Source organism: Protopterus annectens, chromosome 12.part0 (genome assembly GCF_019279795.1).
Source record: "Protopterus annectens isolate FY-2018-M chromosome 12.part0, PAN1.0, whole genome shotgun sequence".
In the NCBI taxonomy this organism is placed as follows: domain Eukaryota; kingdom Metazoa; phylum Chordata; order Ceratodontiformes; family Protopteridae; genus Protopterus; species Protopterus annectens.
Genome location: NC_056746.1, coordinates 618,306,141 through 618,324,286, shown reverse-complemented (window position 1 = coordinate 618,324,286; position 18,146 = coordinate 618,306,141).

Here is an 18,146-nt window from a genome sequence, read left to right as displayed (position 1 = left end):
ACCAAATAGCAGAATACCTTGAGGTAGTGGGTGCAATAGACTGCATGCACATACACATCAAAGCACTACCCGGTGAGCAGGGTAGGGTTTACATCAACTGCAAGGGCTTCCCCTCCATCAAATGCCAGGTCATATGCAATGCCCAGGGTATAATACTGAACATGTGTACTGGCTGCCCTGGAAGTTATCATGATTCCCACATCTGGCATCTGACGCAGCTGTACAAGAAATTTGCCAGTGGGGACATCCCACGTGGTCACCTAATGGAGGATGCTGGATACGCACTGGAGCCATGGCTGATGACACCCATCAGAAATGCACACACACCTGAACAAGAACTCCATAATAAGACACACGCACAAACAAGAATCATAATAGAGCATGTGTTTGGGATGCTTATGTCATGGTTCCAGTGCTTTGACACATCCGGTGGAGCCTTGCAGTACTCACCAACTACATGTACCCAAATCATCCTTGTATGTGCCATTCTACACAATATGATCCTGTGGAAACAGCTCCATCAGGAGCAGCAAGGGGCAGGGCCATATAGCCCCCCACCAATGCCAACATCTGCACAGGCACAGAGTGACTTGGAGGAGGAACAACCTGAGCCTGCCCCAGTAGGCAGAAGGATGCATGCCCAGTATGCCCTGGCCCTGGCAAAGAGGCAATGCATAGCGCATACACTGACATGGGAGGGACCCAGGGAATCGCACCTCTCTCTGACTCTCATATACAGTAAAAGAGATGCCAAACATTACACTACCTGTGCCTAACCATGCCTAGGTAGTGTACTATGTGCATCTGACACAGGCAGCCCTGCAGCACCACCCACAATACTGGGACACCCACAGGATAAGTGACTCACACATGTCAGTCAGGAGGGGGGGGTCACATACCCAACAACAGTCACAGCCAGCAGGACACGTATAGGCAAACACAAACAAATGCCATACTATGGCCTCTGAATGAGGGTTATGGCTGAACACCACCCAGGCCAACACGGACAGACCACAGCAGGCCAGGTAGTGGGATGTCAGTTGTGACAGCTAGAAAGTCTGAAACCAATGTGTATGCAATCAAAAGATAGAAACGGAAGTACACCGGTATGGCGTAGCCAGCATGATGGGTAAGACCACTGACAGAATCGGACTACAGGACATACCAGTACAATCCTAGCAAATGTGTACAACTGTCAGGTGTGCCCCCCACCTCACATAGAAATACAGTAACAGTCAGGTGCGCCCCCCCCACTCCTGTGTAGAAACATAGAAATAGTCAGATGTACCCCCCCGCTATGCAAACATGTTGCAACAGTCAATGCCAAATGATCAGTGGATACCCTGCAGACACAGCATCCTACCTGTTGGTGTACAACACAAAGGTCAGCTGTGCAGTACAAACAACCAGACATGCTCCACACATGCATAACAGATGGCCTTACTAGGCATGCTCACACATTTAGAGTAATGAAGGCAATGTCAGTCATCAACGTACTGAAAGGTCATACTGAGCATGCTCACACACTTAAACACAGGAAGGCCATGTATGCAAACACCAGTGGACCAGACATATCCAGCAGTTGCAATAGTTACTGCAGACACATGTTAGTATGCACCACTCATGCCTTGCACCTACAGTGGATAGGAATACAGACATATATGTAAGTACAACTCACCATAATATGCCAAAGGTAGATGGATATAGATTTGTGGAAGAGGGGTGACCATGACAAGGAGCCATCCAAGCCGAACCCACCGAGCACACAGCCAAAGAGCCCCAAACACATCAGTTACAGATGTCACACACTGCAGTTACTAGTGACCAGTATCTGTCAGCACTACAGACTATGTGGTCCACGTGCCAGCTGTGCAACATGGCTGTACAAGGACATAGTCAACTAGTTGCCCTAGACACACACCTGTGACATGTGACCCCATGTGTGGCTGCCTGTGGCGTGTCACCCCTACATGAATGGTGTATGGGCCATGCACACACTGACCACCCCATAGCAGTACCCTGCCAAGCCTGCTGAGGTTATCCAATGTGTAATACACCTTTGGGGGAGTTGTAGGCCGGTAATCTCTGTGGTGCATCCTGTGACTGGGTACTGCTGTAGTGTAATAGACGAGTTAGGTAGGAGTTCTAACCTCAGCCATGGCAACTGTGAGAGTGTGTCATTGTTCGTGCATGTGTCAATCTCTCACTGACTGTGTAGAGAGCAATGCTTTTAGGTAACTCACACCCCGTACATTTTGCGTACCCACCTTTGGGTCTATATTAGAACACCGAACATTCAAAATGTCAAGTGTTCTAATATCGAACCCTAGCAATTGAAAAAAAAAAACATCGAACATTTGGAACAGCAAATTTTTCCTAGGGAAAAAATTTGCTGTTCCAAAACACATACACACAACACAAGCACACCAAACAAACAGCGATCCACACACATAGACCTAAACTGTTACACTTAACCCTACACTAAACTATACTTACACCACTAACTATCCACTTACCTTAACCCAAACCCTAACCCTAAGGTCCGTCACTTTCGCACAGTCACCTCACTTGTGCCCTAACCCTAACTCACCTAACCCGCCCTAACTCACATGTCCACACAATCGCACACTTATCTGACCCGCGCCCTAACCCTAACTCACCTAACCCGCCCTAACCCACAGGTCCACACAATCGCACACTTACCTGAATCTGACCCGTAACTTTCCACCAGAGCGCTGAAAGTACCAAAGCAACAGAAACAGACAACCAAATTCTTTCCCTAGGAAAGAATTAGATTTCCTGTTACTTCTATATTTTCAGCATTCGCTGAAAACTGGTCGATATTAGAACAATCGACATTTTAAATGCTCGGTGTTCAAATATAGACCCCCCACCTTTGGCAAGGCTGCTGATGTCACCTACCTAGAAATACTCCCCTGGGAGAGCTGTAGCCCAGTAATCTCCATAGCGCATTCTGTAACTGCATACTGCTGTAGTGTGATAATGTAGTTAGGTAGGAGGTCAAACCCCGGATGTGGCAAATGTGTGCTTGTGTGTGCATGTCTGTCTGTCATTGACTGTGTAGAGAGCAATATTTTTAGGAACTCATACCCCTTACAAGACAAATACTCTCCTTTGGCAAGGCTGCTGATGTCACGCAACTTGAAATACACCTCTGGGACAATCATAGCCGTGTAATCTCCGTAGCATGTCCCGTATCATTGTATGACCATAGTGTGATTAAGGAATTAGTTGAGAGTTCTAGCCCCTGACCTGCCGACTGTGTGTGTATGAGTGCATGTCTGACTGTGTAGACAGCAATGCTTTTAGGTAACACACACCCCGTACATTTCACATACCCACTTTTGGCAAGGCTGGTGATATCACCCACCTAGAAATACTCTCCTGGGAGAGCTGTAGGCCAGTAATCTCTGTAATGCATGCTGTAATTGCATACTGCTGTAGTGTGATAATGTAGTTAGGTAGGAGGTCAAACCCTGGATGTGGCAACTGTACATCTGTCTGTGCATGTCTGTCACTGACTGTGTAGAGAGCAATGCTTTTTAGTCCACTCACACCCCTTACAAGTCGAATACCCTCCTTTGGCAAGGCTGCTGATGTCACCCACCTAGAAATACTCACCTGGGAGAGCTGTAGCCCAGTAATCTCCATAGTGCATGCTGTAACTGTGTACTGCTGTAGTGTGAATTAGACGCGTGTTTGGGTTCCATCCTCACACATGGCAGTTCCGGATGTATTGTGTGTGTCACTGTCTGTGTAGGGAGCAATGCATTTTAGGCTAGTCTCTCGCAGTCATTTCAAATCCCTACTTTGGCATTCCTGCTGACATCAGTCAGTGTGAAATACACTTATGGGCAAGAACTACTCTAGTAATATCCATGGCACTTACTATAACTACGTAGTGCTGTAGTGTCATACACTAGTTAGATAGGGGTTCTACTCCCAAACATGATGTGTGAGTGCGTTTGTAACCCGTATCCTGTGTACAGGTGGTTGTGACTGTGTGACACCTGTGGCCAATGTGGAGCGGGTTTTGCATTTTCCTATATGGTGGCAATACTATATATCACAATGTCTACTGTACAGGGATAACACATGTGATATGGCTGAGAGGCTGGGGTGCAGAGCCATACCCAGACATGTGACATCAAGGCCAGGCAATCACAGTTAGCAACCCCAGTATTACTCAGAGCTCACTCTTACCCCATGTGTCAAACACACACATGCCTAGGGAACAGTCAATATGTGAGTAGTACACTGCACATTGGCCACTGATAGTAACTATGGAGTGGCAGTGGTGGGCCACAGAGGGCATGACACCCAGTCCATCTGTCCAATATGCACATACGTGCAGACAGTGCACCTCCCCCATGTTCTCCAATGGACAACTGCACCACCTGTGTTGACATCACATGTGACCTACAATGGGCATACCATATCTGACAACATGGACAGATGCCACTGACACCTAGGAATGCTGATAACATGCACACCATGTAGGTGCAGGGTAAAGCTGCTGGCCATTACCAGCCCCCATCACTGGTGGGCAGGACTGACACATCTGATGATAATTTGTGTTCACAACATGGGACGGACACCCCAGATACAGTTCCACATGTCACTGTACATGCATGTGGGAGGTGTGCACATCCCAGATGCAGTCCATGTCATGGGCGAAGGAACACAGACATGGCAAGTGATGCACAGCAATGCCCACACACAGTAGTCACCCAGGTGACCGGATGGGGGATACAATACCCGACTGTGTGTGCAAATGCAGTCACTACATCCCTGAGCCACAATGCAGACCATCATCATGTGGCCTTATGCCAAGGTGCATCCATCGACTAGCCGTGGACAGCTGTCTGGTGCAGTGGAACACCACACAATTGTGCAGGCATGCACACATGCATGTCAGTAGTGGCACCCTGTGTGTTTGTCCGTGTGTGTTGAATGCTGCAGATGTTCACATCCACACTCCCTAAAACCCCCATGGGCATACTGCAGCATGCTGTCTGATGGCAGATACCTTCCCATACCCTTCGCCCGTACAGCCCCCGTATGACCTGTGTGGTGCATGGGATACCTGCACAGTGATGTGATGTGGCAATCCCACAACTGATGAGATGTACACCTGGCACTGCCACGTGTGTCAATGTGTGTGTGTCCTTGTGAGAGTGTGACTGTGTTGACGCTGTCACCTGTTCATGCCAACAGTCATGTGTATGCCACCAATCATACAGCTACTGTATCCCTGTTGCAGATGTCACTCCCCATCACATATATGTTCTGAGTGCTCCACAACAGGTAACCCATGTGGTGCATCCAATAATTGCAGCAGACTGTGCTAGCACTACATAGTCGTCAGGGGTTTGATACCTTGTGCTGCTAGGTATGTGACACAACCATGCCTCAGTTTTACCCTCTTACCCCTCCCTGACATGTATTAGCCTCTGACTGCATCCCCCACCCTCTTTCAGGTGGGTGTGGAGACCTACACCTGCCTTGCTTAGGCAGCATATGTAATGTAGGTAATGCTCATGATCAGCTGATGGCCTCTTCATGAATCACAGCCCTCCTTTAGCTGATTGCATGTGAAACAGCTGTGGTAACATCCCCATTGCCAATTGTATGGAAACACACTCCAATACCCAGGAACATCATGGGGGTGTTTGCCCTTGTCACCCACTGTGAGCAGGAACTAGATCTGGTGTGTGGCAAACAGCATCCCATATAGATTGCGGTGTACCTCTAACAACATACACTGTGGAAACAGTGCATCAAATGGGTGGCGGATGTGACTGACCTGATGACAGCACGTAGGTGCCGCTATACCATATTTGGAGTAATGTTGTTTTCACAGTGTTTGTGTGGCTATGGCTGATGTACATGTCTCAATACCTGCCATGTCAGTTCCATGTTGATGGGGAATCACCATCTGCAAGGTCATTTGGAGCCTTTGCAGTGTTGTGTTCATGGCTGCATGTGCCATCCATGGAGCATCTAGCTGTCGACTGCTGAAGGTAGTGTGAGGATTGATGTCGGTAGATGGAGAAAGCTGTAGTAGTCACCGACATCATATCCCTCAAAGGACATATGTTGCAACATCCCTGTAACAACAGTAAATGTATGTGGTCATCACAGCAGCATGTCAATATTGGTCCTGTGTATGTGCTCCCAGCCACACCTCTGTCAACCTTTGTGCATATGTCATGCATGAAGTGGTGCATATGTACTGTACACCATACTCTGTGTCATCATATCTGAGAACAAGCCACGGATATATCTGACTGCTACACATGTTATGTACAGTAGGGGTTACATTACATTACATTACCTGCACATTCTGAGGATGTTCGTACAGTACTGAGGTCTGTGTACCTATGGTTAATGTTGACAGTGTGTGTAGTGTTGATATGTACCTTAGCCTGTGTACAGACTGTTGTAGATGACATTGTTGTAGTTCCCCTACTTGCAGATGTTACATGCTGCCCCACTGTATTATACTGTAGTGGCGTACATGTTTGTAGGGCCATAAATACAAATGTCCCATACCACAGACACCCACCAGACCAAACTGTGTAGCAGGCCAGTATATGTAGGGAAGTCTGTGAGTGGCACATATGAGGATGGTGTCGAACACATAGTCCATATACTGTCATACCATGCTAGCTAACCATATGTGGCTGTGGCTGTGATCACAGTGGTTGTGGATATGCACTGTCCCACAGGTGTATCCTACCCTGTGCTGTGACATGCCTGTGGATCCTGCTGTATATGCAGGTACATGTGCATTCTCCCTAGGGAGGTGTAGGCCAGTCTTGAGTTAGTCTGCCTGCAGCCTGCACAGTGCATTGTGACATGTCTAGCAGCTGAGTGTAGCTACTCAGTGGGATGTCATGCACAGATACTAGCCAGATGTCCCACTGCCGGGCCTCCCCTAACAGTCATGTATGTCAGACAGGGCAGTGGGATGCAGTGCAGATGTATGTCAATACCTATTGTGTAGTATGTGGCCATGGCTCCCCTGTACAGCAGTCATACCATTATAGGACAGGCAGGGGTGTATGAATGCATGACCTATGGTGGACATTCTATACCTGTTGTCATGTGTTATACCCATCTACATGGCCATCCACACACATATTGTGAGGCATGGTACACATGTGTAGCACTAAGGGCGTATGTGTATACCTCTGGAATGTACAGACTGTGTCAGACCCCCACATATACTGGCCAATATCTCTGCTACAGTCCACAGCAGCATTACATGCTAGCTGCAGCACTGTACACTGATGTCCTTTGGATGTTGTTCAGTAACCAATAGCACACATGTTATGAACAGATGTGACCTGCCACACACACCATGTCTGTGAAGACAATTCCAAGGACAGTAGCAATAGCCTACTAGTATACCTGCTAGAGATACCTGACATCCCCTGCAACTACAACATTGGGAACATACGGGCTGGGGTAACCTACACTTCATGTCCAGGAACTATGGTGGGAATTTATGTACATTTACATATCCAGATAGCCAGATATACGAGTACATATGTGTACTACACCCATTTATCACTGTCATGGCAACCACCCACCACTGATCTCCAAATCATGTGTGATTTGTCCCATTACATCTCCTGTGTGATGGGCATCCATCCCGTGTGTGGGCAGCAGTGCTACTGACAGCATGTAGCAATACCCCATACAGGAGAAGCGGGACACTCGGGGCAGCCACATATTCATTGGAAGATCAGGACGTACAGAACGACTGTGAGTGGAATTGTGTTATGCATTGTACAGTACTGGTGTTACAGGGTGTGGGTGTACATACTAGTTTGCCATGGAATTCAGTCTGTCTGCATAGCACACAAATGTGGGCCTACCCTCATGCCAGCTGGAGCTGTGCCTATCACGTCATGTCTGTCCACCACATAGGTCTTGTGTCAGATAATACACTGGCAGTGTGTGTGTTGCATGTTACCAGTACATGGCTACATCCATGGCCTTCCATAACAACAATTCCCTGACTAAGGGTATGTTATGGACTATCATGTAACACCTGCACCTTGCATTGTGTATGGCAATAGTTGTCCACATATGTGCCTGTATTCTAGCCTCTGTCCATCACCTACATACCAAGCTGTGCACATATGTCATGTTGTTGGTAGTTGATCCATAGTGGGCTGGTAGTATAACACACTGCCATGTCTGCCATTGGTCCACTGTCTTTGTAACCCCCATACATATGGTGGGGCTGGGGCCATATATGTGTGGGCACCACCTGCACAATACATGTGTGCCCTCATGCAATGCAGTGCCCAGTGTATGTAACAGTGGTATATGGCCCTGTATAAATTAGTCCAGGGGGGAGTACTTGAATAGACCTAGACTGCTACAACATGTGTGGTTATCAGGGCTGAGCTGCCTTAAGGTATCTGGATGTACAGTACCACATACTTCACCTATATACACATTACTGTCATGGATCTGGGTACTGCAGGACTACTGGCCCTGCCAGACAAACTGTGTGTTGGAGTGCATGTGATGGTGTCAGTTATGCCAAGTTATGTAGCAGTTATGACCCATGTGGTCCTAAGACGTCCATACCACTTACTGTGTCTGTACAATGTGTAGTTAGATGGTGCTGAACTACACACCTGGACTACATATTGTTGATTGTTACATATCCTGTGGCCCAGTTTGTCTTTCCTGTTGTATAATGTGCATGGTTTGGCCTGGACAGCAACAGCTGTGAACCTTTCCAACCTACTATATGAGTGTAACTTGTCCACTTTAGCATCACTCCATTGATATAGTTGTCAGTGTCTGAACAGCTATATTGTTTGTAGTACTGTAATAGTAGACGATGACAGGTTACCATGTCAGCACACCTGTGGGTGTTGTTTCGCCTATGACCGCTCTGTGGGTGTATGTTACAGGCAACGATTGTCATTTGTATGGGTGGCACATACAGTGTGCAGTCGTGCAGGGGTCAACTGTAGGCATAGTGGCTGTTCCATATTGTGTGCACCTACCACTTATGTTTCGTACTGTACATATAACTGTGTGTGTATGTGTAGTCACATGTATATGTACATATATATATATATATATATATATATATATATATATATATATATATATATATATATATATATATATATATATATATATATATATAAAATAATGTATATGCATACCTGTATCTGCATATCTGTGTCTGTGTATATGAAGCCTGGTAATGTTGATGGCATCCATATAATACATTCCCCATGGGAGCCAGAACATACTGCATGATATGTTGCCAATAACAGCCTGACACCATACAGGTGTGATGTAGTACAGGTAACATTGTGTGCCCATGTTGCCACTGACCCTGGTTATGGGTTCACCAACACTTGGTAGTGTATTGCAGGGTGGACATGTTTGGCTGGGGGGGATACCTATTCATATGACCCGTATAGTGTGTGGTGCCTCTCAACCCTATTAACGTAACATGTAGCCTGTTACACTCCACTCCCTAACAACTGCATGTGCCTTGCCATACCAGCACAACAGTGTTGCAACAATGGTTCGGTAGGCATGGAAATCCCATTGAGGTCTGCCATGTGTGTGTATATGTGCATGTTTGCATATCTGTAGAATACACCGGTCCGAGTCCACATAGTCCTATTACAATACACATTGCCACACAGTAGTACGGATATTGCTGTTGTCACCTATAGGTGTGGCAACACAATGCAACACCCTACTATGCCTGTGGCATATGCATCACATGCATATCCCTGTGGTACCACTGTTGTGATATGCAATGGGTTGTTTTTGCATCATGGCCACTGTGTGTTAGTGGGTATGTCAAAGTATCTAGATGGGTTCTAGTGTGTACAAAACTCAGTGGGGTATGTGGGTGCTGTGTACACTGTCTTTACACCATGGTACACCTGGTATATGGCACACGTATCACTCTCAGGTGGCCAATGTCACCATCACCCATACAAGTAACAGAAATCAGGATACGGCCGTTACACATGTGCTGTGTGCAGCCTGTCTGTAACACATTGGACACATGGACTAGTTAGTTATCAACTATACAACCAGATTTCTAAGATGTGTGTCTACCCGTTATGTGTCAGCCAATGTGTATTTGATGGTATGACACACTATGTATTCACTATATACAAACATTGCATCCCCTATTACCATATTGTACATGTCTGTGGATGATCTGCATGAAGCACGTGACCTGGTACACACCTCACCCTACAGATGGTGTTGTGTGTGCAATGACAGCCACGCAGTATAGTAGCACTACATACCCGGGTTGAGGTCCAGACACAGTGTTGACAAGTCAGGATGAGTGTGTATGTGGATGGGTTGACATTAGGGTGCAGATCATACCTGTACCAGCAGGCCACCTGTCACTTTTGCATGGCCAATAGCTGTTATACATACCTGTGGCATGTGTGCAACTGTACACCACATATGGCACAGCCATGGTGTCACCACACTGACATACCCCTGTGGAATATGACTGCAGACCATCCTCGTGCTGACAAATGTATGCCTACAGCACAAATGGATGACAGTATGGGGATATCAATTGGTGTTACCAACAGCTGGAATGCATCCTGGCTGCATAGCTACACTACCTGAAATATATGCAGTACACATTACCCCTGACTACATTCTACACTGCAATACATTGCAGCACTCTATCACAGTCACAGTATACATCAGAACCATGTTAGCCTGCCCCTGCATTGCTGGGATGTGGCACAGGTATCATCATATGCACAGGGTGTGTGACTGTCATCCTAGCTGCATGGCTACACTACCTGACATGTATGCAGTACACATTATCCCTGACTACATTCTACACTGAAGTACATTGCAGAACTTTATCACAGTCATGTGTGCATCAGAACCATATTATCCTGTCCCTGCATCGCTGTTAGGGATGGCAGGGATGTGGCACAGGTAGCATCATATGCACAGGATGTGTGACTGTCATCCTAGCTGCATGGCTACACTACCTGACATGTATGCAGTACACATTACCCATGACTAAATTCTACCCTGCAGTACATTGTGGCACCCCATTACAGTCACTGTGTGCATCAGAACCATGTTAGCCTGTTCCTGCATCGATGTTATGGATGACAGGGATGTGGCACAGGTATCATCATATGCACAGGGTGTGTTGCAGGTGTGTCAGAGGCCGAGGGTGGTCCAAACATGTGTCACCATGTGTGTGGGTGAGGGATGTGGTTCCTTGATTGAGGCATGGTGATATGGTGTGTGCCAGTATGGGGATGCCCTATGTGTGGTTGCATAGTGTGTCGGTATGCATGCACACAGCTCCGCCATGTGGCTGCCCCACACGGGTAATGTTGGACAGTTGCAGACCATACCTGGCAGGGTGTGCAGTTCAGGGCCTCTGGCCACAGACATGCTGACTGTGCCTGCCAGGGGTTCCATGGGCACGTGCAGGTACAGACATTGAGGTGCTACTCTCCTCTGATGATGACATATGTCCGCTGGAACCATGTCTCTCCTGGGCCTGGCCAGGGCCATGTGCACGTGGCCTGCTGTGGTGTTTTGTGGACAGCAGCCCCTGTGGTGTGCTGGGACTGGTACTGCTATTATGGGATCATATGTGCATCCTGGCATGTCCACGTTGACTGCCAGCTGTTGGTGCCTCTGGACTACATCCATGCAGATGTCACACCACTCCCACCACATGTTCTACCACAGGCATTCCACGGTTGAGGAGGCCAACCATCTCAGCCCACTGTCTATCCATGACCTCAGTATATTCATGGAAGGCAACAGCGAGGTCATGGAGGTTGCCACTTACAGCTGCAAATGCAGACCTCTGCAACCTCAGGACCTGACTCAAGTGCATTTCCATATGAGCATGTGTCTCCATTACAGCCTGAAACATGCTCCTGGTGGTACCAGTTGTGGTGACTCTGCCAGGGGCAGGATGACCGGCGGTCCTCCCATGAGCACAACAGTACATCTGCAGATATGGTGGCCATCCAGACATCCGGCTATGCCAACTGTGACCAGACACAGTTGGCATGGACACCACACTTTCCTGGCCATTGCCACCAAGCATCAGCTGTCACTCTGGTATGGCCACATGTGATGGGGTTTGTAGGGGCACTGTAACTGTGTGCGGGCAAGGGGTGGCTAGGAGGGTGATGACACATGTTGGTGCAGTGTCGGCCTCTGACAACCCCACCTGTGTCTTACCTGTACCTTCATCATCATTGGTCTCTGTAGGGGAACCTACCTCAGTATGCGAGCAGGAGTGACCCTGACCCACGTCGCCACCTGTGGGGAAACAAATACACATGTTAAGACCTGTACAGCAGTGCATAACAGTACACACACTCACACACACTCACACTGACAGCCACCTTGCAACCTCACCTTCCCTGTGTTTGCAGACAGTCCCACAGTCAGTTACATATGTTCCCCTTCCTGCATGGCACTTGCTAATACACATGCATCACTACAGCCCATTAGCATATCATCCCTCCCCTTGCCTACACATGTGGTTAACACACCTGACCTGTTACTCAATTGCCTCGCTGACCTGGGTGGAGTAGGTTGTACATGGCCTCAAAGCAGTCACCCTGTATTACCCTGTGTGTGGGCAGTAATGGTGTATGAGGCCCCTATATGGTTGGGGCTACTACATTCACTACATATGTCACACACCAGAGCCTCATCCTACAGTCTTGCTCAGTCCATGCCATATCTGCTGCACAAGTGACCAATCATGCGGATGACAGTACTACCTGGATACACTCACTGATGTGCTGTGGTAATTCTTCATTGCATTTATAGTGCTGCATATGTGGGTAAATTGTTAACTATCTGTTGCTGGCAATATGATGTGTATACCTGGTATGTCTTGCACCTCCCAATGCATGCTCCATGCAACAGCCCTTGTTATGCTATCAGCTGTCCTGTGTTGGTTGTCCTGGTGTCCCATGTCTCACTCCATGTACGGCACAATCCCAAGGGGAAGTACTGCCACATGGTCAATCCCACTATCACCTCTTTATACATGGACACACACACACACACACACACACACACACACACACACACACATCTGACAAGCATCATCCACACACCACTAGATTGCACCTATGAACACAACTGAGTCACACACACACACACACACACACACACACACACACACACACACACACACACACACACACACACACACCACCCTCCTACATGTGGAGTTGCACAACATTTGTACACACAGTCCTCTCATTAGCCTTCTGTCAACATGCATTACACATGGAGCTCAACAGTAAGCAGTGCACCTATAGTGACATCATGCTAGTGGCAGTATACATGTGTGTGAGGCATGGGCTTTGTTGGTAGGTGATGGTCCCACCCCATGTTAACACTGCACCCATGTACAATGTGTTACTGTGGCCTGTTCCGCACCCTGCCTTGTACTGTGCACCATACCTTGCAGCTGCAGACACCATTGATGCATCTATAGTTCTATGATGATTATGTCAGCTCCACTGCTCACAGCCCCTGTGTGTTGTAGCAACACATGCCTGGGATGGTATGTGAACAGCTATCAGTTGAGGGTGTCTGATCTCTGTGCGTTACAGATTACAACATCAGCAGTGCAGTATCACCAGTACATGACTATTACACTGACAACCAGCGGACCTTACCATGGCTGTGAGGGGTGCCCTACACATGTCCCAGACCTCTGCATGGTTGCAAGTTCTGCTCATGTGCACATCCCTTGGAGTGCACACACTGCTGTGACGTGCTGTGGGGTCAAGGTTACGTCTGCAATGTTTACTTAACCTGCTTGTGTGCAACTGCAGCCATGGTGGTATTGAGTCAGACATGTCCCTACTGTAGGCCATGTGTCCTGCCACATGTCACATTTCTATGGACACATTGCACATTGACAGGATGTTAGTTATCTTGCATGTGTCTGTTGTACCCTTCCGATACCCCACCATGGTCTCTACTGTGATGCAGTGCATTTCTCACTAACAAAACATGAACGTGTACAGCATGCAATATGGGTAGGTGTGTTAGATGTGTGCATGGGGATAGCCCATAGCTATTACATGCCCAGTTAATCATCATGCATTAACACGAATCATACTCACGGCTATAGGCTGCTGCTGTGGTTGTAACTTGGAGGGACCTACATATGAGTGCGAGAAAGCTGATGTCAGTGGCCACAGCTGTGGCATTCATAACAGGTGAGTGCAGCATTACGTTCCATCAACAGTAGAATTACACAATATTACAGCTTCTACACAACTGTTTATTACTACTACACTGCAGCAGACAAAATATATGACATCTCAGTTCTGCATGATGTAGCTGTACAGCTGCAGATGCATACACACGAGTGGCGTACCGATGTGCCCTGGAGCCTTACCTGCACACTCCTCAGCTGGTGCATCGTTGGCACCCACCTCCAAGATGTGCCCTGTCAGGTGTTGATGTTGCTGGCAGACAGGTGCCATTGGCTGCTGAGAAGCTCCTCCACACTAGTGAGGAGTGGATGGGCGGGTTGCCCCCCCTGTTGCGAGGTGGTCCCCACTTACACCAGCTACACGTGGACGTACATGGCAAAGCAGATCGGTGCAATGATGCCGGACCTGCTCATAGCTGCAGTTCTGCAGTCCAACATCACTGACCCTGTCGACTAGCTCGTTCCACAGGGCAGACCTCTCCTGCTGGTCATGGGCTATCCGGCCAAAAAGAAATACGTAGTGCTGTACCAGGTGGTCGATGATGATAGCCACTTCTGCAGCGCTGTAGGCGGGAGGGCGACAATGCAACATGATTCCTGGAAGACATAAAGATGGAAACAGGTATGAGCCACCCACACAGCAGGGTGACTATAGTTGTTAATACACATATATGTCTCCCCCCACCATATCAGCAACAACAACACTTTTACAGACTGTAATAGTTATGTCAACTGCTTACCTACCATTGAGACATATGTTGTATTGTACTAAGCTTTGTGCTATGTGTATGTGCCACGCTTTGTGCTATGTGTTTGTAGCCATGCTCCCTGTGGGGACACTTATCTTTGCTGGCCTGTTACAGACTATTGCACCTGCATGCCATTGTCAGTGCCACTATATATATGTGTATGAATATACATCTATGTACATATATGTGTAGATATATGTTGTACGTTGTTGATATACCGATGTCTATAAGAGTGTCTATATCTGTACACATACGTGTCACAGTCCGTATCACACAGATATGTGGAGTGCATACAGACATCCAGTCCGCATTCTGTAACCATCTTTCATTCACAGCTGCACTGTTCTGCCTTGCTGCAACACAGACAGGTACCACATGTGAACACAGCCTAACATTAGGGTGGTAAATATGGCGTGAGGTTGCTGGTACACCTATTACACACCTATGGCATTTGTGCATGCTACATTACACATTCACATGACTGTCCTGCAAGTGCTATGCCCTATGTGTCTATTATGACGGCAGTACATCCACCAACAGCTATTCTCCACACTAACATAACATACATAGATATTATGGCTGACATCTTTGTCTTTCATTGCTGATCTGCACAGTTGGTGGGTATGTCTCAATGCTTACAGGTATATACAGTATTGTCCAGAGCAGTTGTTTAGTGGGACATCATTACAGGGACAACTACAGATGGCACATATCAAACAGTCTACAACATACATCCCATTAATCTATACCACATCCTACATTAAATTACATACAGTTGTGTTTTACATACCTTTTAGTGTTTGGACAGATGTGATGCCTTTTGGATTGTGGCCTGTAGTACTGTGTTCTCCACTTTGTAAGTTCCATGGTATACGTATGTTTTCAATATCCTGTTTTCTTTGTTTGGTTTCCTCTTCTTTTCTCTTTCTTTTTTTTTCTCTCTCTCTCTCTCTCTCTCCCTCTCCAGTAGAGCGAATGAGTTGGTTTGAATGGATTACAGCATGGCTTTTGTAGGTGATGCACATGATCAGGTGATGGGCTCTGCACCAATCAGTGTGCAACAGTTGCTGAATGTGTGCAGCCTGCTGTGTAGTGATTCTGTTAACCATCGTCATGGCAACCCATTACTATAAAATGCTTACACATGTGGGCGTTGTCCCTTCACCTTTCCAATATGGAGAACATCCGTCCTGTATGTTGGCAGCAGTGTTACAGATGGCAGGTTGTGGTACCTACTACAGTGGGGCTTGCAGACACAGGACAGCTACACTTTCTTAGGTTGCTCCAGACCTACAGACAGAGTGAGTGGTGTTGTTATGTGCTCTGTATATTGCTGGTCTTGCAGTGTTTGCATGTACATAGTAGTTTAGGATGAACTGCAGTCTGTCTGCATAGCTCTCGACAGTGGGCTTATCCACATGATGGCCAGTGGATTGTCTGTTTGCTTTTGCCTGTGCACCACACAGGGCTTGTCCTAGATATATCCCTGGCAATCTGTCTGTTGCATGCTATCAGTACATGGTTACTTCCAGTTCTGTTCCTGATGTGTTATTCCTGCATAAGAGTATGTTGCATCGAATCCTGTAACACCAGCAATGTGAAGGGTGTGTAACTGCAATATTACGGGTATGGCCCTGTGTTCCTGCCTCTATCCTCCACATATATGGCTGGCTTTGTCCTGCTGTGATATGGTCAGGGGTTGTTCAGTATTAACCTATCGTAATATACTGCTGCCATTTCTGCTATCATTCCAGTCATATCATGGATGCCAACAACATTTGTTGGTCAGGGTCCATACATGTGACAGATACATAGACATTATTAGAGGGAATAATTGTCCCCCTAGGCCTTGACTATGGGGTGTAACTGGAGGCAGCTGACCTACATCAGTTATTGAATATTGTTACCTATCTTGATGGTGAATCCTTTGGCCACAGTAGTGGGAATTGATGGGCCTGTCCTGGACAGCATAGTATGTTGTATATCCACACTGTCTGCATCTACTTTTCTTTGTGGGCCTTGCATTCCTCACTGATTACATAAGTGCATATCTATGTGCTGTCGGCAATAGCATACATTATTGTAAAATGTACCATTACAAGTTATCTCTGTATACATATCTGTGTGTTGTCTCATGTCTTGTGAATAGTGAGTGGGCTATGTGTAGTTCCATACTCTTGTTAAAGTAAATGTCATTTAGTAGGTTATACAGCAAAACGATTATGTTAAGTATTTCCGCCCTCGGCTGCTGCTTTTCCTGGCATTAGCACCTGCAACAATACTTTCTAACCCTGACCTTCTCTCTGACTACACCTGACTCTGAGGCCTACACCTAACCTTTCAATAGAACAAGCCATAATTCATTCACCCCCTTATAGGAAAAGGACTAAGCTCTTCATAGAAGAACTTATCAAACTTTCTAACCCTGACCTTCTGTCTGACTACACCTGACTCAGAGGCCTACACCTAAACTTTCAACAGAACAAGCCATAATTCATTCACCCCCTTATGGGAAAAGGACTAAGCTCTTCATAGAAGAACTTATCAAACTTTCTAACCCTGACCTTCTCTCGGACTACACCTGACTCAGAGGCCTACACCTAACCTTTCAACAGAACAAGCCATAATTCATTCACCCCCTTATGGGAAAAGGACTAAGCTCTTCATAGAAGAACTTATCAAACTTTCTAACCCTGACCTTCTCTCTGACTACACCTGACTCAGAGGCCTACACCTAACCTTTCAACAGAACAAGCCATAATTCATTCACCCCCTTATGGGAAAAGGACTAAGCTCTTCATAGAAGAACTTATCAAACTTTCTAACCCTGACCTTCTCTGTGACTACACCTGACTCAGAGGCCTACACCTAACCTTTCAACAGAACAAGCCATAATTCATTCACCCCCTTATGGGAAAAGGACTAAGCTCTTCATAGAAAAACTTATCAAACTTTCTAACCCTGACCTTCTCTCTGACTACACCTGACTCAAAGGCCTACACCTAACCTTTCAACAGAACAAGCCATAATTCATTCACCCCCTTATGGGAAAAGGACTAAGCTCTTCATAGAAGAACTTATCAAACTTTCTAACCCTGACCTTC